At 50.3% G+C, this 27,974-nt stretch overlaps 1 protein-coding gene and 1 long non-coding RNA gene across 4 annotated transcripts in view; one reads left to right on the top strand and one right to left on the bottom strand.

The window, feature by feature from the left end:
* PLXNA2 (plexin A2) overlaps positions 1 to 27,974 on the top strand; it is a 207,889-nt gene that overhangs the window by 48,767 nt on the left and 131,148 nt on the right. The gene's annotated exons all lie outside the window — the stretch shown is intronic.
* On the bottom strand, positions 98 to 27,974 carry LOC123280541 (uncharacterized). Its single transcript, XR_006519486.2, has 3 exons — positions 27,886 to 27,974; positions 3,139 to 3,242; positions 98 to 221 (listed from the first exon to the last, which is right to left on the bottom strand). It is a non-coding gene; the product is annotated as an uncharacterized lncRNA (long non-coding RNA).

The following is a 27,974-nucleotide window of genomic DNA, read 5'->3' as shown; positions in this document are numbered from 1 at the left end:
AGGAGTCCACACGGGAAGGGTAAGAATTGCCCCGTGGAACCTTGATACATCTCCACACTTCTTCTCACCTCCAGTAGGACTTTGGGTATGTTGTTCTCTCAGACTAGGAACACTTCCCCCTTCCGCTCACCCAGCTAACACCTTCTCATCTTCAAGATGCTGTGGCATCACCTCCTCCAGGAAGCCCCGCTTTGTGTTCTTCCTAGCAGTGCATCACATGGCTGTCAGAGCAGAAGAGCACAGTGGGTAAGAAGAGTCCAGGCCCAAGAGCCAAGGTGTCCTGGCTTCCACTCCTGATTCTGCCCCTTAATATCCGGGTGACAGTAAGAGTCACTTCACCTCGCTGTGCCTGTTTTCTCATCTGCAAACTGGAAATGATAATGGTTTCTGCCTCATAGGCTTGTCATGAGGGACATGTAAATGAGCTCGTAAGTGTAAAGCGCATGGGTCAGTGTCCAAAATAGAGTAAGTGCTCAGTAAATGTTACCTATTATTATTATAGATATTGTAATTGCCCTTTCTCTTTTCTCTGCCCCTCCATACACACAGCAACTTTAGGATAGGAGGTGCATTTGTCATCTCTGTGCCTAGAGTACCAACCACTATTTAAAAAGGAAGGAAGGAGAGGGGTATGTGGGGAGGGGGAAGGAAGGAAGAAATCCTCGAGCAGGAGCCATCTCGCTGCCCCTGTTGTAAGGCATCTTCTTGATGTGAGTCAAAAGGGGCTTGCAGATGTGTGCTATGCTTCAAGTAAGGTAGGACCTCATGGGTTCCCATCAATGTCTGTGGCTGGCCATGGGCAAAGGATGAGATTCTTTCGGGAGAGCCCATGATTCCAGCCATCACATTTCATACACAGAAATTCAAGCCATCATTGCTGCCGGCAAATCCCTTTGGGACTGCCCTCTCCCCGAGGGGAAAATTCCTTCAGCCTCACTTAGCTCACAGACTCACTCACCTGTCAATGCTCCATCTACAAATCCCCACAGCTGCCAGGTCTGCCCCAAACGTATCTGGCAGCAGACACCAAGGCAGGCCGGGTGGTGCCCTTCCTAGACCCCTCTGTGATTCCATCAACCATCTGGAGTCCAGAATTTAGTAGACTGTACTCCTCCTGCCACCAAAGGTTTGAAGATGCAGAACTGCACCCATTATTACTGTGTTCATTCATACATTCACTCACTCATTAAAAAAAAATGAATGTTACTATCACTGCCTACTGCGTGCTTGCAAATATATTACTGGTTGCAAATATCACTATTAATTCCATTAAGCCAGTATTTTCAACTGGGGCAATTCTCTGGACATCTGGCAATGTCTCGAGACATCTTTGATTGTTATGTCTGGGGCAGGAGGTGCTACTGGCATCTAGTGGATAGAGGCCAGGGATGGTACTAACATCCTACAATGTACAGAACAGCCCCAACAGCAAAGAATTATCCTGCCCAAATGTCACAGTACTGAGGGTGAGAAACTGATCAGAGCAACAAACATTTACTGAACATCAACTATGTGCCAACCGAGGTGCTAAGCACTTTACTTCATTTAATCCTCCTGCAACGCAGGTACTATGACTATTTATCTTTCCAGATGAGAAAACTAAGGCTCAGGGAGGTTAAATTATTTCCCATTCGCTCATGCAATATGGATTTATTGGACAACTCAGGAGGTGGTGAGTTTGGAGAGCAAACCCAGGTCTGCTGGCCTTCAAGTCTGTGCTCATCCATTAGACCGTGCTAGCTCTCTACAGAAGATCAGGAAAGAGGGTTGAAATAAGTAAGTGAAGGAGAAGCATAAGTTTCGGGAGGAGAGTGTAGTTGATAAATGTCACTGGGTATGAAAAAAGATATTCCTTTTCCTTTCCTGCCGACCTCTTTCCCTCTCCCCCACACATACTCACACAGTCACATACACACACATGAGCAATTGAACAAAATCCTTGAGGCCCCAGTTTGCCTTCAGGTTTATTTTGGTGTGGGTGGTGATTTTAGCTTGAGATTACATCCTTTTTCCTCTCCCCGCAAAATGTTTCTCATCTTGCAAACACAGCCAACCTTTGGCTGGGAGAAGGGCTGAACTATTTCTCCTGCTCCTGAAGTGTCTTGATAAAGATCTGCTCTCTGCCTGCCTCCAGCTTTTCCCGGTGCTGATTTAGTGCGGACTGTAGGAGGTGTGGTATTTTATTTGTGGCTCCTGCCTGGTGGGCTGTTTGGACAGGGGCAGCATGTGTAATGGGAAGAATATGGACTGTGGAATCAGACCATCTGGGTTCAAGTCCTATCTTTGCCATCTATGAGGTAGACGAAATTGGGAAAATTAGTTAACCTTATGGAGATCTGGTTTCTTTGTCTGTGAGATGAGAATGATGATGCCTACCTTGAAGGGTGCTTTGGAAATTAAATGAGGTCAGATACGTGCATCTTTTAGCATGGTGCCGGTGCGTGGCAGAGAGTGGGTGCTTGAAAAATGCTAGCGGGTATGCGCATCCTTCCAGGTGGGTTTTTTCCAGGGGCTCAAACAAATGGGGAGGTGCTTTAACTGCTGCCCCAAAGTCTATGCCCTCCTCCCCATGAGTTACATATGTTACATATGTGATGGGAGGCAAAAATACCACCACTCCTCCAATTAAAAAAAAGAAAATATAGAATGATCAAGTGCCTAGAGAGAGACCTGACATCTGCAGGCTATATTCCAGGAGTACATGGCCTGGTAATGCCCTGCAGGTGGAGGAAAAAAATGCCAGGAACTTTCACGAGATCTTGGTCATTGTCCCAACAGGAAGGGGAGTAACAGTTCGGAGGGGGGGGTGGCAGAGTACCCTGAGGACAACTTCCCACAGCTCTGGCTGTCCTGGTCTCTCCAAGGAAGATTTTTGACATGAGAGGTCTTCAGGTTTGCTTCATGAGGTCAGTGGTAGGGGACTAAGCTGTGAGCACAGAGCAGAGAAGAATTTCAGATTCCGGGCGTTCCTGAGGCATGCATTTGCTGTGAAGGCTCTATCACTACTGCTCCACTCCCTTCCAAATCCAGCCTCCCACAGTGTCTCTCACACACCGTGGAACTGAGATCAGCTAGGTAACAAAAGCATCTTCCTCTTGCTGGTCTGTGACACGCCCCTGCCAGTCTGGAAGCCATTACCTTTTCCAGATGTGGAATAATTGCAGAGCTCATCACCCCTGGGGTCTGCTGGGATCCCTCTCCAAGAGACTTCAGGTCCTTTTATTTAATCCTCTTGACAGTGACTAACAATAAGAAGAAAGGGGAGATGCAGAATAGAGGAGCTAAGATATTTGCCCAAAGACACAGTGAGCTGCTCGTAATTCCAGCTCAAAATTCTTAGGTCTACAAAACACTGAAATATGTCTCTTGTCCCTCCCCCTTACTTCCTACAGGAAGAATTTTGTACAAAATAACATTGCAATTCCCAGGGCAGCACTCCAGTCCTTAGCTACATCTCTGCAGATGTGGGGCCACCTACTTCTCCCTCACCCCATTTTCTCCATCACCGCCCCCTGCCTCCGAGCCTACCTTCCTGAAAGACGTTCTTGACACTGTCATTAAACAGCTGCCAGCAACACCTGCTGGCATTCTCTGTTGCAAAGATAACAACCCAACTTTTAAAGAAAGAAGACTGAAGAAGAAAGGCTATAGGAGGTAGACTTGTGGGCTTGGGGCTTTTTGCTTTTTTGCCAAATTACATTTTCTGCTTTTCTCTGTTGATTCTCATAGTCCTTTGCATTTTCCACTCTCTACTTATGAATCTCCTCTTCGAACCCCCACTTTGAAAATCAAGAATAGAAAACCTGTTTGAGGATTAAATGTGATGTCAACATGTGGCTAGGATCTTAATACCACAAAGAAAAGTCACAGGGCCTGTCTCCGCCCACCCAAGCCTTTAATGGTGGAGGGAAAAAAAAGATGGAAGAGCCAGCCTTTCCCTCCTCCCTTCCTGGGCCTCCTTCCAACAAATGCTGATGCAGGGTGATGAAGATATGGTTCTTAGAACCTGTGCCTAATGATAACTCCCTCAGAAAGTCATTACCTGGCTGGCTTTTCCAGCTTTCTGCCTGCACCCTGCAGTTTCTCCTGTTTATCCAAGGAGCCATCACAAGGAGACCTGCCACATCCTTGCTCACTGCCCCAGTGGTCGCTAAGCCTTCATAGGTGGCTCCTCAGTGGGCCCCACCATCTGCCCACAGAGGCCTAGCCCACTCGGAAACCATTACCACCCGTCCTTACCCACACTGTCCCTGAGTGCCATGGGATCCCTTTGCCCAGCTAATTTCCTCCTGCTGCCAGCTGGAGCTCAGACACAAAGCCTCCTATTTTTTTAAGATGATAGGTCAAAAGCAATGGATTTTTTGCTTTCAGACAGAGGCCCACGAGAAATAAAGCGGCAGCTTCAGGAAACCGAGTTGTATTTTGTGGTTGCCACGGGGTTGGGGCTGGTGAGGGTAGAAGCGGTTGAGTTACTGGAAGCAAAGTTCAAGGGAGCTTTGCAAAGGTCAATCCAAAGCGGTATTTGTGGGAACCATCGAACTGATGACTCCGCCGCTTTTCTATTGTGTCATGGAAAAGGCTTCTAGGGAATTCTTGCCAAGTCTTTAGAAGAAAAGATATATATAGCTAAAGATGTGTGTATTTATAGGGAGATATATGGATATATTTATGCCAGTCTTGCCAATTAGCTCTGCAGGGAGGAGGAGGTGCCTCTGGGAGGAGAGTGGAGCACCAGGATCTCCCCGCAGCTCTTTCGGGCCCTTGGGAGAAGGAAATAGCATCATGGAAGGTACCAGGATCCTTGGCCTTAATCTCCAGGGGCCCTACCTCCTGGGCTGAGAGGCTCCCTAATGGAGGCCATGCCTCTCAGCCCAGAGTTTTCCTTTGAACTATTCAGGCAGGTCCCCACGGTCTAGAGGACATCTTGGAAGGAAATATTTCTAAGGGTCTGTGATCCCTGAGTAACCTAATCTTCAGAGCAGAGTGTGAGAGGCGAGGAGTCCATGTGGAAAAGTGCAGGGGTGCTGAGGGGGAGGTGGGAGGTCTGAGGGCTTGATGCCCGAAGAAGGGAAGGAATGGCTCTGAATTCATTTGCTTTCCACCTGTGGGAACAAAGCTTAATTGGACTGTTGGCCTCGGAGGGGCCCAGACCCTGATTTTAGAGGCTTTGGGTAGCTTGCCTGCTTAGCTGGGGCCAGCTGCTGGCCTCCTTGGAGCCTGGAGGAATAGCTGAGGCTTACTGGGAAATTGGTCTAAAGATTCTTTCCAGAAATCTCCCTGGAACTGCATGGTGTATGTGTGGTATATATGTGTGTATGTACGTGTTTTTGTGTGGTGTGTGTTTGTGGTGTGTGTGCATACATGCATGTGTGCATGCACACTCAAGCATGTGGTGGGGGTGTGGTATGTGTGGTGTATAAGTATGTATGCATTTATGTATGTGGTGTGTGTGTACATGTGGGGTAAGATTGTGGTATGTGTGTGTGTGGTGTTTGTGTCTGTGTGCATGCATGCATGTGTGGTATGTGTGGATGTGTGGATGCATGCATGTATGCTGTGTTTGTGTGCATGTGTGTGGGAGCGTATATGGTATGTGTGTGGTGTGTGTGTGCATGCCTGCATGGTGTGTGTGTGTGTGCATATGCGTGCATGTGCTCTTCCCGACTTCTCTCCATCAAGGGACCTCCTGGACTGAGGAGGGCAGCCAGGCCTGTGAGTGAGTTGGGTGGCAGGCTCAGCTGGGCGTGCCCAGTATCTGACTCTGCATCTCTCATTCCATCTCCATCATGTCAACAACTTTCAAAATTGACTGAAGCATAACCGCTTGCCTCATCCTAGCCTGTGTCCCCCGTCCCCATCCCTGCCTACGCCTGCCCAGTGGAGGCCCCGGGGTGCGATGAGTAAGTCGGGCTAATGACACTACACCCACCTTATCTAGGATTGCCCTTGCTGTACCTTCCCTGGTGTTTCTGAAGCAGGGGTGGGGACGGGAGGCGGGATATTATTGCAAAACCCATTTGGCCGTAGCTGCCACCTGAATTCCTCCTCTGCTATCGACAGCTGCCCCCTCCTCCCCGGGCAAATGGAATAGCTTAGTCCTAGCAAAGAGACTCAAGGTCTAAAGAAGCACACAGGTTGGCAAAATAAACATAATAGACTTTCCTACACCTCCCTGCTCTCCGCCCGCTCTCACCCCCCCCCCCCATGCCCATCCTCAGGGCCAGTCATTCCCGCCTTCCTAAGGAGCAGGCCAGCATGTGAGCATCTGGAGAAACTGCGAATGAAAATTAGGCTGAAGTAAGACCTTTCTAGGACAGCACTGTCCAAAATAACTTTCTATGGTGATGGAAACTTTTTATATCTGTGTTGTCCAGTACGGTAGCCACTAGCCACAAGTGCTATTGAGAGATTGAAATGTGTTACTGCCCCTGAGGAAATGAATTTCTGATTTTACTTAGTTTTAATTAATTTAAATTTAAATAGCTACACTTGGGTGGTGGCTACTGTACTGATGGTTCAGTTCTGGAAGAGGAAGTAGAAACAACTTGGAAGTCTAGGATGACTTTAAAGCCTTAAGGAGAATCATCTGTCTGTCAGTCTCGGTGGAAAAGGAGACAGTTTTATAAGATGACACAGTACAGTGTATTTTCCATCTGCCCCAGAGTGAGCCATATTCACGGCCTAAACTCCAGACAGACCTTTTCTATGATCTGTTCTCCAGGCAAAAGAAGCTGAGAGGTGGAGTGAGCAGGAGTGGGGCCCAGCCCTCCCGCTGAGAACCACCCTCCGCGGCACCTGGCCCCGGCCCCCCATCCGCAGCAGGGACCCCAGGAGGCAGCGGGGGTGGGGCACAGTGCAGAGAGATCCTGCAGCCGCAGACATCTGCTCTCCCTCCATCTCGGCCCCTTCATTTCTTTTCTGTCAGCAGCAGCTCTTGGCGGCTGATGGTCAGCAGAGTCGGAGAGGCCCTGCAGACCCCTTTTCCAGCTCCCTCTGGTCCCCCTTCGCTGCTGAGGAAGGTTAAGGGGGAAAGAGGCAAAAAGAGACAGGAAGGCAGAGTGAGGGTGAAAGGAAATGTGAGTGACATTCAAGAAAGTGACTTCATAGGGCTCCCACTGCCCTCCCTCTGGATTCAGGATGACCCTTGTCTGGTCTGTAAGCCTTCAGTGGCTTCTCCCCTGTCTGAGTCATCAAACCCCAGTGCCCCCACTCCCACCTCCCTCCCATGCACACAAGAACACATGTGCCTCTCCCATACCACGGCAGGTCCATCTGTGACCTTTATTCTTCTGACCTCACCCCTGGAGGGACAGGGAGCCCCAGAAGAGCTTTCATTCCCTATCCCAGACTGAATAAATTGCACCTTCCTCCCTGACTTCAGCTTTCCCAGTTCCTCCTGGTACGCAGGAGGAAGAGAGGAAAAGCTCTCTTTCTGGGCTGGGAGGTTGGCAGCCCCGGCTGGATTCCATATGTGGAGAAAGCTCGGTGGGGAGGAAAGTGTTCCTTTTCTGATCCAGGCCCCTTGGCCTCTGCTGGTTCCCCCAGCCACGGAGGGGACCACCCTGTGAAGTTGTGTTAATTCACCAGGCTGCTCAGAGACAGGCTGAGTTGCCCCTCCCAAGGTGGGCAAGAACCCAGGAGAACTGGGTGCAGATCCCTTCCATAGCTTGGCTCAGCTGTCAGACAGCTCGTCAGGCCTCTATCCTTTTTCTCCTAACTGCACAGGAGCCCTTATTTTGCTACCAGCCAGCAGAATGATGGCGGATATGCCTCAGTTTCCCTAACTGCAAAATGAGGAGATTGCAGTGGAAGGCCCTTCTAGAGCTAACATTCCATAAATGTAATGTCCAGACAACGCCACTCGTGTGGGCTGGGGAAGGTGCTTTTTGCAGCCGTGGAGTTGCAGTGAAATCCTCTCGTGGTCCAGCTCCTCGGCTCCCTGAACTAGTGTGAGTCGCTCACTGCCTCATGTTCTGCGCTTTGGAGCTGAGCTGAGCTGAGCTAGACTGAACAGGTCGTGGTGAAGAGAGAGGAGGGATATTAAGTAAGTTAGCCTTTGTTCGTGTAGCAGCCAGAGCAGCGGGGAGTTGAGGTGAGACAATAAAAAGAACTTCTTGAATCGGCTGAGTTCTCAGGGGAATGTAGCATGACCACTCCTAGCAAAATTTCCAAATAAGAAAGCGAGAGGGGCACATTTGCATCTTCAAAGTTACTTTTCAGGGCACGGTTTAAAAATACACGTTCTCCTCCTGTCTATCTGCACACCACCACTTCCCATCCCCAGGCCCTGTCTCTACCTTCCCAGGCCCATAGGGGCCTGATCTACAGATGGTGGGAGGAGGTGGGCTCTGGAGGAGGGGGTCCTGCCAGAGAGCAGGGGTGAAATTCCCCTCCCAGCCCCTCACTGACTTCTGACCTCTGCACCTTTCTTGCCAGTGATCCCTAAATTACTGAGCTGTCTGACCCTCTCTAGGGAGGAGGGGAGCAAACAGGGTTGGTGGGAGGTGGAGCAGAGAAAGTATGAGGTGGAGGTCAGGGGTTCTTTCACAGTGTGTTTTGGCAAAGGAGGCCTGTGGAGCAGCCAGTGGGATGGGACTTTCATCCTTCCAGAACTCCTCTAACACAGAAAGCACAAGCTGTCACTTGAGCAGTGATTTGGAGCAAGTGCTCTGGGGACCCGGGACAAACCCTCAGGGTCCAGCTACCTGGGGGAGAGTTAAATAACAGACACGGTCTTACCCTGCGCCCCACTCCCACCCCTGCCACCTCTCTTCTCTGCCTGGGGAGGTGACGAAAGTGCCTGGGCAGGCAGCAGCCTCTCTTTGAGGGGCTGCTCAGCATGAGGAAGGCTCAGTGGATGGGCTGGATGCGAGGGTCCTCAGAGGCCCAGCCAGGATGGAGCTTCTGTGATGCTCCTCTTCACCCTCCGCATCGCCATGTTGCTCCAGAGAGAATCACCCATGCAAATCTGTCTCCTGTTCAGGCAAATGAAGGCCTGAAAGGAAGGAAGAGGCAGGCTCAGGGCCTGGAGGCTAGTTTTGCTGCTGAGTGATTCCTGGGGTGCTTGGAAGACCGGGAGTTTGGGGTTCCAGAAGAGCCAGCCCCCATCATCCCTTCTCAAACCTCAGCAGAGGGGAGACACCAAAAGCTTGAGCTGACCAGGGACATAGCAGCTGCGGTTCTTGCTCCTGAGGCCCCCCAACTCGCTTTCCCACACCCTTAGCTTAAGTGCCCTCTGCCCCAGCTCCCCTTGGCTGCTTTGGGTGTTCCTGAGGGACAGGAACTCCATACAATGAGCTGTTGGTCTTAACTGGAGCAAGTCTCCAAAAAGACTCAGGTCATGGTGTCCTGTGTCTGCCACTTGCTCACTGTGTGACTGACTTCTGGCAAGGCACTTAACCACTGTGACCCTCAGTTTCCTCATCTGTAAAATGGGGATAATAATAGTATCTCCCCACATGCGTGTGGATTCACTGTAAAAGTGGATGCAGAGCATATAGCACAATGCGTGATACGTAGGAAGTGCTTGTCAGTGTTAGCTCTTTTTTGTTCTGTTTTGTTTCTCAGCTCTCTTCTCTGTTGGTGGCTCTATAACACATACCTGGTGATAGTCCACTCCCAGGCAGCCACAGCCACTGCCGCGGCCAAGACACAGACAGAGTGGTAAACCCTTTTCTCTGCCCTCATCCTGCTCCTGGCCATGCAGGCTCAGAGGAGCTGCTCAGGCCCCCGAGCCAAGCCCCCTCCCACTCCCTGATGCAGAGGCGTTTCCTCTGTTGACAGCCTGAAGACAGGTCATTTTTCTTCTCTTCCCATATAATGGCCTTTACTCCTCTACCCACTACCCCCTTTTCAAACCTTAATGACTTTAACATACACACAGTTCTTTAAAAAAAAAGAAAAATACAAGCCCCCAGTGAGCTGCCCCAAAGCTCTTGGAGTGGAGGAGAAACAACCTAAGCACATGTTCGCAAGTCAGTGCTTGCGATGACAGGGGGCCTTGGGCTAATTTCCTCTGGTGTTTGAAGCCCAGCGTGGGGGCGGGGCGGCAGGCAGCAAGAGGGGAGACATGGAGGGCTTGGGTATGTGCTTGTTCCCTTTGATCCTCCTCGAAACGCTGTAGTGTTTAGGAAAATATTTCCTCCTGGGCAATCTTGAAGAATAAGCAAGATGGGTTGGGTGGGTGGTGAGGTCCATTGTGGAAGGAGAGTGCTACAAGATGACCTTTTCTCTCCTTGAGATTCTGAATCTCCGCTCTGTTTCTCTGGGCAAAGGGAGAGAGGAGAGATCTCTAAGGAGAGACTCTAGCTCAAACTATTTCTGGATATGCTGCAGCCTCCTACCCAACATGCATGGTTTCTGCCTCCGGCTTCTCTTTGTAGCTTGCCTGAGAGACATGGAGGCCAGCAGAGGCCCTGGGCTCTCATCATCTTAATGCCGGCAGCATCCAGGGTGGACCTCTCCTGCTGCCTTCCTCAGGGCTGTCTCCTGACCTGGAGGGCTGGCATCTAGTCCGCGAATGAATACCCACAGCATGGTCCAGTGGGGATGGAAGGCGAGTCCCACCTGCCTCTTGGCTGTCTCCCAGCCCCTCGCCTGCCCAGACACAGGGCAGACCCCAGTGGCCAGAGGGAGGAATTGACTGACCGGAGGGAGCATCCAGCAGAAGGGAGGGAGGACACAGGGCTAGGAGCCCCAGGTGCACCCCCTGGCATGGAAGTGGAGCTGGCTTGGTTCCAGGGTTTTCTCTAAAGCAGAAGCAAATACACCCAAGCTGCAACCTTACCCCTTGACCGAAGACGGGAAAGTGCCTGTCTGACCTCACGTTATTGGTGCTATTATCATCATTATTGGTAATATCACCATCATCATCCTGTAATTTACCAGTTTCAATGGCAGGGAGGCTGAGGCCTCCTCTGGGCTTTCATGTTAAGAGAAAAAAGAGAAAATGAGTTGTGGCAACCTCCTCCCCCTTTACCACCCACAGGGCCTCTCCTCCTGTCCTGTCACTAGAGACTCTTTCTGGCTCAAGCCCAGCACGCTTCATTCTTGTGGGGGCGCTGAGTGGCAGGGTTAGATGCCAGGGCAACAGGGAGGCCCCTTTGCTGTGGGATAGCACATGTCCCTCTCCTTCCAAACAGGGAAGACTTCAACTCATGCCCTAAACCAGTGGTTCTCAAACTTGGGCAGGTGTCAGAATCACCTGCAGAATTGTTAGAGCACAGATTGCTGGGCCCCACCCCTAGAATTTGGATTTAATGGATGTGGGATGGAGCCTGAAAATGTGCATTTCCCCGATGCTGATTTTACAAGTTTCCGGAGGATGCTGATGCTCTTGGGTCTAGAGACCATGCTTTGCAAACCACTGCCCTAAATCATCCTAAATTGGGTATATTTAAGGAGTGAGTCATTTGAACTCCCCTTCTCCTCCCATCCTCATGGATACAGGTGTTTGCACTGAGCCTCATTCAAGACCCTCAAAATTGGGTTCCCAGCCGGGGGGCCGAAGGCCCAGGTGCAGTGTGAGGTAAGGGAGTGCGGCTAGCTCTCACACATAAGGAGAGAAGGCAGAGTCAGGCAGCACCCCCATCCCCACCCCCTGAAGATTTATTCCTTCATTTGGCATTGCAGGCCTTTCTCGGGGGGAGGCTGGGGCTAGCCTGACTCACCATGTAAACCTTTGTCAGGAACGCTGGACCGCAGCCAAGCTCTCCTCCCTCATTCTCCCCCACCTGTTCCTCAAGCTGAGCTTCAGGCTCAGCAGAGAGTGACAGTGTCCCTGTGCACACTGTCCCCATGCCCATGAGAGAATGGGCACCCAGGGTGCACATTGTGTACACTAATTCTCAAAGCAAGGCTCTCACAATTCTTGTGCTCTAGCTCTCCCCTCCTGTCTACTACAAAAAACTCAGGAATTCTCCAAAAGCAGTGCCCTGGGAATGTGGCTTTTTCTCTTTCATCCCTCTGGTACCACTTCTTTACAGGAAAAGGAGGAAAGAGGATAGCAGTTGACACTTGGTGAGCTCCTACTGCATGGTAGAGACCATGCACATTGTCTACTATCAACAGGGGTGTTTTCTCCCTGATATTTTCTCCGGTCCTCAGGGTAAGGCCCCAGACTTCTTCTGCAATAGCAGGTTTGAAATCTCAGGGCACACACTATACCCAGATAATAAGAGATGGGCAAAGTCTAGCCAAGTGGTCCTCAAACTTAAGCGTGCATCAGTATCACCTGAGAGCTTGTTCAAACACACACTGCTGGGCCCTACTCCCCTGGTTTTTGATTCAGTAGCTGGGCTGGGGTGGGGCCTGAAATTTGCATTTCTAACAAGTTTCAGGTGGGGCTGATGCCTCCGGTCCCAGAGACCACACTTTGAGAACCACTGGTCTGGTTCTATAGCCCATTGCTTAGGCTTTCCTGCCTGTAATCCCATGTTTCACGTCATCAGAACTTTATTTCTACCCCTACACTCCTTATGAGTTCTTCTGAGGTCACTGAAGAAAAATGTGACCAGCTTGCTAATTCCATGTTGTTTCTTTATTCATTCAAAAGACAATAATCATTACAGTAAACACTCATGTAGTGCCTTCTAAGTGCCACTGTCCTAGAGCTTTGCATAATTAGCTCTTTTAATCCTCATAATGATCCCATGAGGTATCTGTAATTATTATCCCCATTTTGTAAATGAGGCAACTGAGGCACAGAGAGGTTAAGGTTATACCGTTAATCAGAGGCAGAGCAGGGGTTCAAACCAGGCAGCCTGGTTCTAGAATCTGGACTCCGCCAATCTTCAACTCACTGAGTGTGTTATAAGTTAGGCACTATGCTCGACTCCGAATGGGTTAGGTAGGAAGAATACAAAGGTGAATGTCACATTTTGTCTTGTATTAACAAATGGAATGCCATGGGATATGTACCAAGTACCAAGACAGAAATATATACCAAGTGCTGGGGGCCTAAATTAAGCAGAGGGAATGAATGACTTGGCCTGGGAAAGTTGGAGAAGGCATCAAAGAATAGTAGGCATATGAGCTTGGTTATAAATATAAGAAGGAGTTCTGAGCTAGACAAGAGGCTAAAGGCCACTCCCCAGCAGCAGCCAAAACAGTCTGTGCAAAGGCACTGTATACACGAGCACAGCAAGCCCAGGGGACTGTCATGGCTTGGTGCTCGAGGGGCCCAGGGCTCAAGGAGAAGGGAGTAGACAGAGAGGGCAAGTGGCTGCAGAAGCAGGCTTGGGCCAGGTGGTAAGCCATCATGAATGGCATGCTCTCAGGTGGGAGTTAGGTCAGCAAAGGGGAGCCATTTAAGGTCTTTGAGCAAGTCTGGGACATAATCAGATGTGTAATTGTGAAAGATAACTCCAGGTTTTAGCCTTTGATCCAGCATGGGCTACATGCCAGACATACCAAGATCTAACCTCCCCATGAATCCTCAGTCACTTACATTCCCCTGAGTAAAATCACTCTTTCTCTGGCATTTTCTGCCTACCTGGACAACATCCTTGATTGTCTCTTTCCCACCTTGGGCCTTTCTCTAGTTGATCTTTCCCATTCTTCTCAAGTTTTTTCCAACCTATGTCAACCCAATTCTGACCTTGTCACTCATCATCTTTGGGTTTTATCCTCCATGACCCCAAGATATTTGGGTCTTATTCTCCATGACCCCAGGTCATATTGCTGTATAGCCTCAAAGCCCACACTTGTGTTGACCAAGTCTCCTGCTCTGGCAATAAGGGTACACATGGATACATGCAGAATCGAGAACTATAGAGGTCACAGCCCTCCCTCCTGCCCACATCCATGGAAATGGATGGGCCCCAGAGTTCATTACAGGCCATTTGGCCCCCCCCTTGCGGTGCCCACCACTGCATTTAAAAGGCTTTGCAAGATTTAGCTAACTGGGCTCTTACCATCCGATTGGAAATGCTGATGGGAACTAATGCTAGAAGCAACAGCCTTTGACCTCCATTTCCTCGCCTGTGAAATGGCAATAAGTCCCCACGCGTTTATTCAACAGACTTTTTGTGAGCTTAAATCAAACCTGACTTTGAAAGCATTTTGTAAACTGTAAAGCACCAAGTTGGAGGTAGAAAGAGGGTACATAAGCTTGGTTGCTTCAGACAGGAACAGAATTGAGCCATCCATCAGTTCACTTCAAACAAAACCCCAAGATACCACTCAGTGGGAGACCGACCCGTGTCCAACCCTTTACCCATCCCAATGAGTCCCTAGGCACTTTTTAACCATCTTTTAAACCGTAGGGTCTTCTGTCTCGGGCTGTCAGGTTTTCTCAGGCGCTCTCTTAGGAAAATCGCCTTTCTTATACCCTTTCTCCAGCCTGACCTCTGTCCCCAGGGCCTCAGGTTGTAGCTCTCATCCTCTGCTGGGACTGTGGATAACCTTTCCAGAGTTCCAGCCCATTCCCCAGGAGAGCAGTGACTACTGGTGTGGAGCCAGCTGACCCCAGATCTCCCAGCAGAGAATTATCAACCTCACTAGGCTGCCTGTAATTTTAAGGGATACAAGCAAAGTTAGGCCTTGTTCAGCCTAATAGGATCTTTCAGGGATCATTTTAGCTCCCTCTTTCTTCAGGCTGGGTAGACTCTATCCTTTTCTACTTGGATTCTGGAGGCTTTTTGTCTCCCATTTAGAGGACTCCAGGATGGCAGCCACACCAGCCCTGGGGGGATCCAGTCGGGGAGAAAGAAGGCACCTTTTTCCCTAGAAGGAGTAGCTCCATTTGCTCAGCAATGAGCTGTCGTCCATACTTGGGGTCACATTTCACTGTTGGATGCTGAGCTGGCATAAGTGGACCTGGGTGGAAGACCCACAATTTGTTCTTGACCTGGCACATCCTCATCCTCCCCCGACACTCACCCTTAGGCTTCCTTCCCACTCTCCTTCAGTCTAGGTCTAGTTTTGGATTCCTCTTCAGGTAAAGGGTCTCCAGGCATTCCACTTCACTTATCACATACCTCCTCCTGAACATTTCTGCAGGATCAGCCAGTCTGCTCACTGCTGGAGGGCCAGTGGCCATGCTGTTGAGTTCTGTTTTCTAAGGGGTCTGGGAGCTCCCACAGAGTTGCCAGTGTGCAGAGTTCCAACCACAGCTGGCTCCCAGCTGACCTAGCTCCCCCAAAGACAGCAATTGGCCGGGCCTGGCCAGAGAGTTTTTAGCACCAGGGAGGCATCAGATCAGCTGGGTCTGAATCCGATTTTCCTTGCATCCCAGATATGTTCAGGGAGACCAGAAACACCAACTTATTTCCTTGAAGGGATTTGTCCTGTGTCCACTACTGCAGTCTTGGGAATGTTGTCACTTTGCAGCAATGAACTTGAGGGTGGAAATGAGAAGAGGAGGCATAAGGGCTAGCACAGGGCAGGGGGCGTACCGTGGAGCTCAAGTCATGGTGGAAACGTAAAGAGGAGGAGCTGAGCAGAGCCTTCAGTAGGAGTGCCTGGCAATCTCTGCCGTCCTGGCATACCAGCCAGTTTAACAGGAGGCCTGGCAACGCCTCCCACTTCTCCCTCTGATGGCATTGCTCGGCCGGCCAATCTAGGTGAACTGCCTTCTTTACCTGCCTCTGATGCCCTTGCCAGTCACCCTCCTCTCATTTTGTCCTCTTCTCCTCCCCACCCCCACCTCCAGCCTGTTTCCTCCATCTGGTCTCCACATCTGGCTGATGACCATCCAGAGAGTTTGACAGTGCCTTCTTCCCTCCCTCAGCAGCCCTTACATCCTCCCACCCCCACCCGCTGAGTCTCCTTCTGACTCTACCTTCTGTGTTCCTCCCTGCCTCCCCCAGGTGCCACTGCAAGAATAGAACAAGAACACAGACTCTCAGAAGAGTTATCTCTTCACTCCCCAGCCCTCAGCCCCACACATAACTGCAGGCCACCAGGCCTTATCGAGTCACCACTCTCTTTCTTTCTACATTCAGAAGCCCCTCTCACTGACAGGAGCTGAGGCCAGTCAGTGGTCCAGACCACTCCATTACCAGGCAAGCGCTGGACACATTTGCCGAGACCAATCTCATCATGACTGCAAGACTCTGGCCTCTGACCCTGATACCCTCCTCAGAGGGGGCTTGGCATAGGGAGAAGACCCACATATGCCACTAATTTCTCTTCTTCCCAAGGATCTACATCCTTGAGCCCCTAATTCTGTCCGTGTTGTGAGTGTGTGCCTGCGTGTGTGTGTGTGTGTGTGTGTGTACATACACACATTGCATCTTGGCATCCCGGTGCCTGTGCAGCATTCCCAGGCGGGACAGAGGAAATGAAAGGCGAGCAGACTGTAGCGGCAGATGTTAATGAGACTTCTTCCTGGCTCAGTGCTGCCCATCCCTCTGCAGGTCAGGCCAGTAATGAGAGGATTAATTTTAGTTTCCCTTCAATCTCAGCCCCAATATGGCTGGCTAATGCTGGTTCAGCTGGTAACATTTTCATTGGCAAATCCCCCACCTACCCTTGAGACCGGCTCAGCATACACACTAAGGCCCAGAACTGGATCTGCCTGGAAACAGAGCTTTGGCCCAAAATCTTGGCCAGACGTGACAGCTTGATACCAAAGGACCAATCCTTTGTCCCATTACAGACAGATTAGAGTGGAAAGAGGACTGGGTGGGACTGTGTGCGAATCCTGGGTCTACCATGTGCTAGCTATGTGACCCTGAGAACTTCACTTAAATTCTCTGAGCTTTGATTTTCTCGTTTCTTAATAAGCATAATAACCTGGGACTCATAGGACTTGTTTCGAGGATTAAATACAATAATATATTCACATGTAGTAAGCGCTCAGCAAATGCTAGTTAAGTCTGAATCTAAACGGTGCTCACAGTGCAGGGAAATAGAACCACAGACTTTTCAGAGCCCTTAGAAAGGCTCACTGATCCACACCCTTCGTGCAGTGGTGGTGGCAGCAGTAATGCTAGTAACACGCCTAATGTTTCCTGTGCCGGGTTGTGTTCTAAGAGCTGTATGTGTATTAATTCATAATCCTGCACCAATGCATTTTACAAACGAAGACATTCAGTTCATGGAGGTTAAATACCTTGCCCCAAGTCATGCAGCTTCTTAGTGGTACAGCCGGGAGCCAAACCTAGAAAGGGCTCCAGGCTTCGCTCTCCACCACTGCTGTCTGCGGCCTTCAGAGGTGCCGGTGAGGCAGCTCCAGCCCAGAGAGGGCAGAGACTTGCTCTGGGTCACCCAGCTGTTAATCTTCTCCCTCCTAGGCCTGAGCTCTTTCCATGGCATCAGGCTGATTGGCCACATTCTTTAGGAGATGCTGGAGGAACCCATCTTCTGCAGCCAGCCAGCCCCAGAGCAACTCAGTTACCCCTTTCTCCACTGCTGCTCGAGAACGTGTACCCTGATCACACATAGCAGCTGTGTGCAGGCTCCTAAGGGGACTCTCAGGTAAGGCTGGAGCCCGCCCAGCCCTCCCTTCTGCACAACTAGACAGTGGACCCAGCACTCTCTGAGGACGCGATGAGATCAGCTCCCTCTGCCCTCCAGGATCTTTTAGGAAGAGAACACAGCTTCCTGGGGACAGTTGCCACCCAAGGACTCAGAAGCACAGCTCCCCAGCGGTGAGATAAGTGTCAGGGCATGTGCCCTGCTCAGCCTGCCCAGGCGGAGATCAGACCCTCGTGAGCCCCGGGTGTCGCCTGCAGACATGGGCAGTGCTGTGGGCATATCTAGCAGGCAGAGGCATCAGAAATGGAAGAAGAGGGGGCAGCAGTAAGTTGTAGGTCCTTATGAGTTGCTTGTAAGGCAGTGGCAAAGTAGAGAGCTAGAAATAGAGGGAAGAATAGAACATTCCTTTTCACAAGGCAAGATCCAAGCATCCCAGGCCTTTCATGATATGATCCGACCTCTTTTCCCAATTATACTTCCTCTAGCCAGAAAACTGTGACTCCCTGAGTTAACAGAGACCCAAAACAGCGGCTTCCACATAGGTCTGCCACTATGATGTGCATCTCTCCCTCAGAGCCGTGATGCTGATGCGCATGCAAATATTTATGAAGCACCTGCCACTTACCAGACTCTGTGCTAAGTGCATCGCATGCATTTTCTCATTTAATCTTCAAGACATAATCCTAGCAGGGAAAAGCTACTATTGTCATCCTGTAACGGTTAAAGAGGGGGCTGGCCCCGTGGCCGAGTGGTTAAGTTCGCACACTCCGCTTTGCCGGCCCAGGGTTTCGCTGGTTCAGATCCTGGGCTCGGACCTGGCACCATTCATCAGGCCATGCTGAGGCGGCATCCTACATGCCACAACCAGAGGCACTCACAACTAGAATATACAACTATGTACTGGGGGTCCTTGGGGAAAAGAAGAAGAAGAAAAAAAGAAGATTGGTAACAGATGTTAGCTCAGTTGCCAATCTTTAAAAAAAAAAAAACAGTTAAAGAAATCTAAGTTTAGAGAGTAGGTGAGGTAATTTAGGCAAGTTTCTTGAACTCTCAGTGCCTCCTCAGGTTTCTCACCTCTAAAATGGAGAACTACCTCATAATTTTACTTTGAACATGAAATGAGATGGTGCATATAAAACCTTTAGAATAGTGTTTGGCTGGAGTAAGCATTCAATAAAAGTTAGTGATGATGATTATGATTATAATTACCACTAAGTCTGGCAGAAAGCACCCCACCCCATTCCCAGAGTACGTAAATCTTGTTGTCCCTTAGGCTCAAGCGGTGGCAATGCCTGACATGGCAGCCTCCCCACTTCTACTGCCACTACCACTCTTCTTTGAGATGGACAATTTGCCTTTTTCTAAGTTTGTCAAACCTACTCACCTTTAATCTGTGTCCCTGGTTCCATCTTGCAGTCAGATTGCAGCCCTTAATGAAATGGTTCCATCCATTACAGAACCACTGGGAAAGACACCTCCTCCAGGAAGCCTTCCTGCCTCAGCCCCAGCTGATCCCTGAATTCCGGGCATGACCATCCTCTGCATTAAGCGTTTGCTCACTAGCATTGCTCCCTGTTATTTTTCTTTCTCTGTCTCGTCCTCTTCATCAGATCCTGGGATTCTTGAGAGCAAGAACTGTATTTTATTTATCGTTATATTATCGTTACAACTGCTAAGATATTTATCCCTCGGGGGGAGCTTAAAGAACTTGTTGGTTGGTGGATCACCCAATCCCGGTCAACTGTTCATGAAAAACAATACAGGTTATTAGAGTAAAAGGCAATTTTCATCAGCATTGAGGCCTATTCTGAAGACTAAAGTAATTTTGGGGTCACAGAATCATATCATGAAGCCTGTTCGAATTTGACCACCCCAGACTTGTTCTGTCTTCTTGTGCTTGGCTGAATTAGCTTCTTTATGAGCACCCCCACAGATAGCTCTTGCCTACTGGCCAGCCCCATACCCCCCATCTGGCAGGCAGCCAACCCCACAGGGCCTCCTGCTCCCCCGCCTCTGTGGGTGGCTGTGCCTCTCCTCCTGGCTGCCGTTCAGATCCCACCCGCCCCCGCTTCCCTTCAGCCTGTCAATCACCAGTCTCTGGAGATGGTCCCCAAGGCCCATCCCCTTTCTCCCCAGCCTCTAGTCACAAATGACTGCTCCAAGGCAGGCTGGTCTTTGTTTAGCATTCCTTTCATTTGACTTTGGGCTAAAGTGGAAGATAAATGACATTCTGTCTCTTTAAGGTAAAAAAGAGGCCTGAAAAAAAAAAGACCTCTATTTTTTTGCCTTTTAAGAGAAAAAAATCCTCCAAGTTATTAGGGGAAAGAAAATCATTTGACTTGAGCAGCCTCTGGCAGTCTGCTGATGCTGAGACAATATACCTGTCAGCATCTATCAGGTTTGGAAAACAAAGCCATCTGCATATGGGGATATGGGGGGCGGGGAGTGGGGAGCGAGAAGAGGTGGTGAATATCTAATGAGGGATTCACGGGGCACCCCACACCTGGCTGGAAAAGTCCTTGGAGGTCCTGTTTTCCATGGTTGGCGGTGACCAGAAAAGTCCAGACATTTGAGGAGGGAGTGATAAATTTGGAATTTCAGAATTTTTAAAAATAGTAAAGACTTTAGAGTTCATCCAACCCAAGCCCTTCATTTTTGGGGGTTAAAGAAACTCAAGACCGTAAAAGGGAAATGACTTGCTCAAAGCCACACTTGATTTGTGCCAAAACCAGGGTAGAATCCAGTTTTCTTGGCATTGTGGGTTTTAGTCTCTCCTCCGCTGACTGAAGTCCCCTGGCTCATCTGTTGAGAATGTTCCTTCTGTTCTTCTTCCTCTACCATCCCCCAAGCCCTGCCTCAGATCTGTCTTCCATTCCCCTGGGCTTCTCTGGATTCTGCCCCTGTGAACCCCAGTGTAATCTTCAAGTTCAACTCTGAGTCTCTTGACTCCTTGGTGCTCCAAGCCCCTTGCCCACTTGCTCACAAGGCTGGGGTCACTCTATTGCATATTTTCCAGGAGATGGGCTCCATCTTATTTCTAGACAGGGCCAGATGCACCCCAAATATACTTTTGGATAGAGCACCAATTCGCCCTGGGTCTGGGTCTCTGCAACATCCAATCCACTGTGGGAGACAGAGATATGTTCATGATGAGTTAAAGTTCTGCCAGCACATGAGGTTGAGGGGCCAAGACTTTGCTGATCATGTGTAACCCATCTGAACTCTCCCTGTGTCTTGTCGTCACTCCATTAATCTGCACTTGTTTATCAGTTTTTTAGTATGTGTCATGTCTGGGTCTGGAGCGTGTAGCCCGTTGCTCCCGTCTGCCCGTGACTGTCAAAGGTCAGCCTCTTCTTTCCTCTGTCTCTCTCTGCAGCAGACAAGGGAGCACAGTGCAGGGAGGGGCCGGCCTTTACCCCGGCCCAGCTGTTCCACGTCCAATAACTTGGTCTGGGAGCATCCACAGGCCTGAGTGAGGACAATCAGGACACTCTCTAGGGAATTCACGCTAAAGAGTACAAGATGGGCTGATTATCAGCTCAGCGTAATAGGAACCACTGAAGGGGCACAGTATTTTTTTTTTAAACGAACTTGGGGGTGGAGTCTAGAGTCCGTGATCCTGGAGGAGTCCAGCCTTCTGCTTTGCAGAGGTCCCGCCTCTTGTGCTTGCTGAGAAGTCCCCTTTCCGTGGTCTCATGTCCTGGTTGAACCTGGGACTTACTGGGATACTGTAACCTGGCCACACATGGCCAATTACGAATGGTGTTGGGGCCCATTACTCTCTCAAGAGCAGTGCCTGTCATTCTTCGAAACCACATACACTTTATCTTCTTTCTGTCTTTATTTTCCCTTTTTCAAAAATTAGAGACTCTTCAACCATTTAGAGCCCGCAGAAGGCACCAGAAAGAGCACTTGAGTCAGAATCTGAGTTTTTATCCCAGGCTAGCTGTTGTGCCTTGGGCAAGGCACTCAACCTCTCTGAGCCTATTTATTCTTATGCAAAATGTGGCTGTATACTCCACCACGTGGGGTGGTTATGAGGATTCAATAAGAGAAAGTGTGTCATTCATTTATTCAGAAAGTATTTCCTGAGCAGCTGCTATCTATTGGTCACAATGCTAGGGGTCCGGGATACATCAGTGAACAAAACAGATAAGAGTCTTGCATTCCTGTGACCTGTTTTGAATTCAGATGAGTGTGCTATAAACTGAAATCTGAGTGTGAGGTACGGTTCACCCCCGTAGTCCATTCTCTCCTCTGCACAGATGGCTTCGCTCCTCATCCAGGCGCGGCTATGTGTGAAGAGAGGAGGGGAGGGCAGGGGAGCACTGATGTTCCTCAGAAGTGACACCTTCTAATCCTTACCCGTGATGTGGGTGTCCCTGTGCCCACTTTCCATATAAGAAAACCTAAGCTCCAAAGGTTTAGGCCACTTGCCCAGGGTTTCACAGCCAGTAAGCAGCAACACCAGGATTTCAATGCAGGCCTCCTGACTCTAAGGCCCTGCCCTTTGGGGCCCACCAAGCCGCATCCATACAGCAGTTCACTTTGTCACCCATCTCAGTATCAATAACACTGGGCCCCCCGAGCCAGAGGGTGTTTCTGTGATGGATCGAGGGGGTCGGTGGCGGCGGGGGCAGCACGCAGGTGCTGTGTCGGTGTCTGCCGCGTCTGTGTATGTGTGTGGGGTTTCAACGACGGGGATCTCAGTAGGGAATTGGTATTTGGGCTGCTAAATCACCACAATTTGTATTAAGCAAAAACATAGTCATTATGCACCACGTGCGGGCTGCTGCGGCTGACTCTGACTTGCATTAGGGAAGCGGGAAGCTGATGGCACATTGGCCTGTGGTCGGGTGAAAAGCTTCCGCCAGGTGTCCTGAGATGCCCTATCTGGGGGCAGGATGTAGGCAGTAGGTGGTGGGGAAGCAAGAAGAGAGGGGGACTGGGCGTATGCACCTCAACTGCAGGCGATGTGTGCCTCGCCCCCTCCTACCTCTATGGGCCTCTCATCAGTAAGGCCATTCCAGTTCTCATTAAGACGAGTAAACACGCATCCCAGCGCTGGGCAGGGGACACATGTGTTGATATTTAATTATATAGTGTGCGCTGAGTATATTACAGCTCCTCCAGGGAATGGCAGCTGCAGACAATGAGGTGCAATGGAGTATATTCAAAACTATTTAGTTAATTAATGCATTAGCGGCTCACTTTGCTGTGAGAGGGGTGTCAGGGAGAGGACACCAGATATTTTCCTGGTGTCCTCCTTTCCCTTCCTGTTCCTCTCTTCCTCTGAGTTGTTTCCTCCAGAAGCTCCATGAAATTCTCAACAGTCAGGTCAGTCCCCATTAGGAGCTCTGGTCAAAGAGTTCGGGAGCGATGGGGGTTAAAACTTGGCACTGACATAAGTGAATCTTGGAAATCACGTGTGGATTTCTATTGTCTGGTTGATGCCAGTCCCCAGCGACCTAGAGACTCAAGGAATCAGCAAGCTGACATTCCACACAGCCCCGAGCTCTACTCTCTATTTTGGGAACTCCCTGTCCCGTTTCTAGCCCCAGGTGCAGACTCAGGTGCTAAGATGCACACATTCCCATTATGCTGGGAACTGAGTGGTTTGGGGCGAGGAGGAAGGAGTGCTGTGAGTGAGCCAGGTGCCTGCGAGGAACTGAAGCCAGAGGTTAGGAATCCACTCACTGAGAATCTGAAAGGAGAAAGACCCATTCTCTTAAGTTCCTGCCAACATGCGTCCCCTCCTCCAACTCCGTGCCTCCTTCCTCCTGCCTTTGGTTAACCATCATGTCAATGCATGACGCCCTCATTTTGTGTTCTTTGCAAATCTCATTACTGTACTACTTGGCACATTTGTTGATTTTTCTTTCTTCACCCCCTACCCTGTGGACTTTATCTCTCATTCTTTTGAACTTTGGAACATTTTCCAAGTCACTCCATGTGCATTTGTCACTCAGCCTCGAAGTTACCTGTATCACTCCTTCCCCATACAAGCTGCTTGGGGCAAGGCCCGGATCACAGCTTTCTGGGCCCAGCACCATACTTTGCACAGTAGACATTCTAGCACTATTTGAAGTGATACGTTCTGTCTTCGTGAGACCTTCAGGAAGTCCCTGCAGGTCGGCGACCAGCTCATCTTCATCTTTCGGAATCCCTGCTCCCACCTCAGTGGGCAGAGCCTGCTGAGGGCCCAGCAGTGCTGACCATGGGCTGCTTTACCTCCAACCAGCCTGATCTCAGCTCTTAGGGCGGCTGCCTAAGCCAGACACCTCAGCCAGGGAAGGTGCGACTGGGCGTGGCACTCAGGTGACCAACTGCTCGTGTTTCTGTGGGAGTTCCCAGTCAGTTGATATTTCTTTTCTCTCTCCTCCAAAATCTCCCTATTTTGAGTTGAGTTCTTGCCAGGCCGTGTGTTCAATATGAGAAATGTAATCTGGGGTGGTGGGGATGGGGTCCCTTTTCAGAGTCCTCTCTCCTTAGACCATTGGAGATGAGTCCTGCCCTCTCGTGGGAAGTAACCCTCAGTTTGTCTGCACAGAATAAATAGCCCTCAGCTGTAGCAGGAGGTTAAACCTTAGAGGGAACTTTCTGAGCAGGAGGGAGGAGTGCAGTAAGCATTGAATCAGTTTGCCAATAGAAGCTGTAGAACATTTGTTCTTTTTGGTCAAAACATGAAACCCAGGGGCCAGCCCTGTGGCCTAGTGGTTAAGTTCAGTGCGTTCCACTTTGGCAGCCCCAGTTCGGTTCCCAGGCACAGACTACACCACTCATCGGCAGCCACACTGTGGCAGCAACCCACATACAAAATAGAAGAAGATTGGCACAGATGTTAGCTCAGGGTGAGTCTTCCTCAAGCAAAAAGAGGAAGATTGGCAATGGATGTTAGCTCTGGGTGAATCTTCCTCATCAAAAAAATAAAAGGAATGAAAGAAAGAAACTCAGGTCCCCTGGCCCACAAGGAGGATGAAGTCTCACCTGGACCCAGGGGCTCCCCTCAATCCTGGGATGCTGCGGTTCTGAGCTGAGGAATGGACACCCCAGCTGCAAACTTCCCCCCGGCTCCCGAGGGCATGAAGACAAATGCACCCCAAGATCAGCTTTGTGCTAGACCAGCCCTGGATCTAGTAGAGGCAGCTGGGCCTGTGGACAGTTTTTAAGACAAATGAAATTGAGTGAGGGCCGTTGAGGAGGGCCCCATGGGTTTTTCCCTGGTAGGAGGATTCAAAGGAACAAAAACTTTGAGAGAATAGAGGATGCAAGATGAGCTCTGGACGGGAAATCAGAAAACCCTCATTCAAGTCCACACTCTGCCACTTCCCAGATACGTGACCTTGGGCGAGTCTCATAAACTCCCAGAGCCTTGTCCCCCGTATATAAAATGGGGATAATAATTCTCACCTCACGGGCATGTGGTGAGGCTGCAGTGAGGTATTGTATGTGGAAACACTTCAGAAGCAATAAAAACATTCTATAAATGTAGGGTATTATTATTCCCTCCCATCCGGGACTTGGTTCCTTTTCCTGGGAGAGAGAATGTGCGCTATAGAATGAATCAGAGTTTGGGTCCCTACCACCCCAAGGAGAGAGGGCCAGGCTACTGCAAGAAGTCCCACCCAACACGTGGCTGTCCAGACCTCATAAAAGAGGCAAAAGGAGTCCCTCCATCTCCACCTTCCTTCGCAAATTCAAATTCAAAATCGTAGCAAATTCAAATTGGAGGCAAAATCGAGGCTGAGGGTCCAGCACGTTGGGTTCCATTCCTGACTTCCTGTCCAGAGGCTTCTCATCGCTGTAATTCCCGGGGCACAGCCCCACCTAAGCCTCTTCGCTAACGAAGTATTTTTACCCTGCCACCTCGTCCTGCCTTGCTGATCTGCAGACAAGGGTCCCTGCATGATAACAGAATCCATTAGTGCCGCTAGCATCAGGCAGCGCCTGCTAAGTATGTCCTGAGGAGCTCCCTCCCCACAACACCCCCAGCGGAGCCACTGCCGATGGAGGGAGGGACCCTCTGAGGCTGACTCTGTGACCCAGACCCTGAAAGGAGTTGGTATTCCCCCTTTTAGGAGTTTTCAAAGATGGTCCCTGCCCTTGCTTGGTGAGGAGCCAAATTATTCCACTTCTGAGAATGAGGATCAGATGCTCTTGTCTTCCCTTTTCCCTTAAAATCTCACGGGGGTTTGGGAAAAAGTATTTCTCAGAAAGTGTCTGGAACTGGCCCTCAAAGGAAGACAACAACCAGAGGTAGCTGGCGGTGCTCTTGTAGGGGGAAAAGAAGACCCCCCTGCAGCCTCTTACATCTTGGATGGGAGTAGAGGAGCGGGAACTCCAGAGTCCTGAAAAGCGTTCTGGGGAGCGAGGCCAGAGCTCTTGGCTCCTCCCTCTGACCCGCCTCAGGTCCATGTTGGTGGTGATGGAGCAGAAGAGTCTGGGAGAGCACAGAAGGGGCAGAGGTGGATCGGCTGGGAGGGACAGGCCAAAGATCTCTTCAGCTGGAGTTTGCAGGGCTGAAGGTGTCCCCTAGCCAAACGCTCTCTATCGCACACGCACAAACCAGCCCCCTCCTGCTCAGGCCAATTTCCATGCTAAACTGTTCATTATTGCTACCCGGCAACACTGTACAGAAGTGTCAGAACCCATCAGTGTGGGGAGAGTGGACAGGTGAACACACGAATACATTTCCTGCCCTGCACTCCGCGGGGAGGCGCAGACCCTGGGGAAATGGCAAGGAGAAGCCGCGATGCTGATGTCCAAGGATGGGAGAAGGGCATTCAGCCCAGAGGCAGGGCTCAGTTCACTGAGTGAGTAGCTACTGAGCATCCACGTGCCTGTGCTGTGTTGGGCACTGGGACACGGGACTGAACTAAGCTCGGGGCTGATGGGGAAAAGGACACCAGCGAGTAACTGCACGAGTCACTGCTTGTTACAGTGGTGACCAGTGTTGAAGAGACGTCCCATACGCAGGTGAGAACCTGTAATAGGGATGCAGAGCTATTGGGAGTGGGGGTCAGAAAAGCCTTCCCTGGGGAGATGATATGCAAGCTGAATTGTAAATGCTTCACCAACCTCTCTGTTTCACTCCTAGTGTGCACAGTTTAGAGCCCCGGCCCCACACCCCTCAGGGGCACCATCCAGGTTCCTCACCAGCCTTCTGGTAGAGGTGTGCCCCCTTCACTCCTCCCTTACTCTCATCCCACAGTCAGTTAGTTCTTGGTCTTCTCTAGTTGCCCCACCTGCCCTCCTTTCCTCCAGCCCTCGACAGTCTGTTCCGGAACTTGTGCTGGCTCCTGCACCCCCTCCCCCAAGTTAGCGTCCACAGTCTTTAACCCTTTACGGGCTCCCCACAGTTTTTCGAATAGAGCTCAGACTGCTGAGCAAGCCCCGGCATCGGGCCACCAGTGTCGCTTCTTCTCTCCCTACATCCTTCCCTGCACCACCTCTGCCACGCTCATCGTTGGTTCCAGCTCTGTCGGTCTCCTCGCTCTTCCCTAAGTGCCCCTTCTCAGCCCACAGCTGTGCCTCCACTCAAGCTGTTCCTGCCACGCCTCCACCTCCCTACCCTTCTCTTGAGGCTCCACACAATGCCACCTCCTCAGTGAAGCCTTCCTGGATTTGTCCTTTCAGACCCTTTCAAAACTCATGGTCTTTATCATTGACTACAGCACTCAGAGCACCAGCCTTGAATGTGAGTTATATATATTCCTTTCCCTGAGGCAGTGTGCAGAGTGGTGAGTGTCACTGAGTTCAGAGTGGGACTACCTGGGTTCAAAACCTGATCTGTCCATTTGCTAGCAGTGTGACTTTGGACAAGTTACTTAACCTCTCTGTGCCTTACTTTTGTCATCAGCAGTATGGAGCTAACCATAGTGCCTATTTCAAGGGCTGTCTTGGGTAGTTAATTTTCTTAAAGCACCCAGAACGGTGCCTGCTTGCTGTTATTTTTATTTCATATGTTGTTGTTATCTGCTCTCCTCACCTGATCATGAACTCCTGGAGGTCAAGAAGCACATGGACATCATCTTTGTATTCCCCCAAAGAGGTTCTGCTTCTCCCTGTGACCTCCTCTTGTAACTTCTCCCAGAAAGAAGCACAAAAGGCTCAAGGTAGAAAGGACCTCAGAGGTCATCTTGAGTAAATGCTGATTTTAAAGATTGGTAAACTGAGGCCCAGATGAGCTGAAGGACTTACTCAGATCTCACAGCCAGTCTGCTACAGTGCTAGAAACCTAGCAGTCAGGAGTGTCATACGTGGGTCTAATTCCCATCTTCCCTGTTCCAGGACAAATGCTATTTCTGTCTCCTCTTTAGAGAAGAACAGATGGCCGGTGTCCTCTCCAGCCTTCTCTTGGCATGTCATTGAGCCCCACTTTCAGACCGCCCCTCAGCCCTCTACCCTCCCTGCTAGCGGATCTCAGTTGTCCTCAGCCCTTCCTAATGAGCCAGGGTTTCCTACCTTCTGGTCAGGTGCTGTGTGCTCTTTAAATAGGGAGCCGCGAGCTGGACTGGAGCCTGGCCTTACAGAGAGTCCAGGGCGAAGAGAGA

The sequence above is a fragment of the Equus asinus genome, chromosome 25 (assembly GCF_041296235.1).
Source record: "Equus asinus isolate D_3611 breed Donkey chromosome 25, EquAss-T2T_v2, whole genome shotgun sequence".
NCBI lineage: Eukaryota > Metazoa > Chordata > Mammalia > Perissodactyla > Equidae > Equus > Equus asinus.
This window is presented reverse-complemented; position numbering and strand designations above follow the sequence as displayed.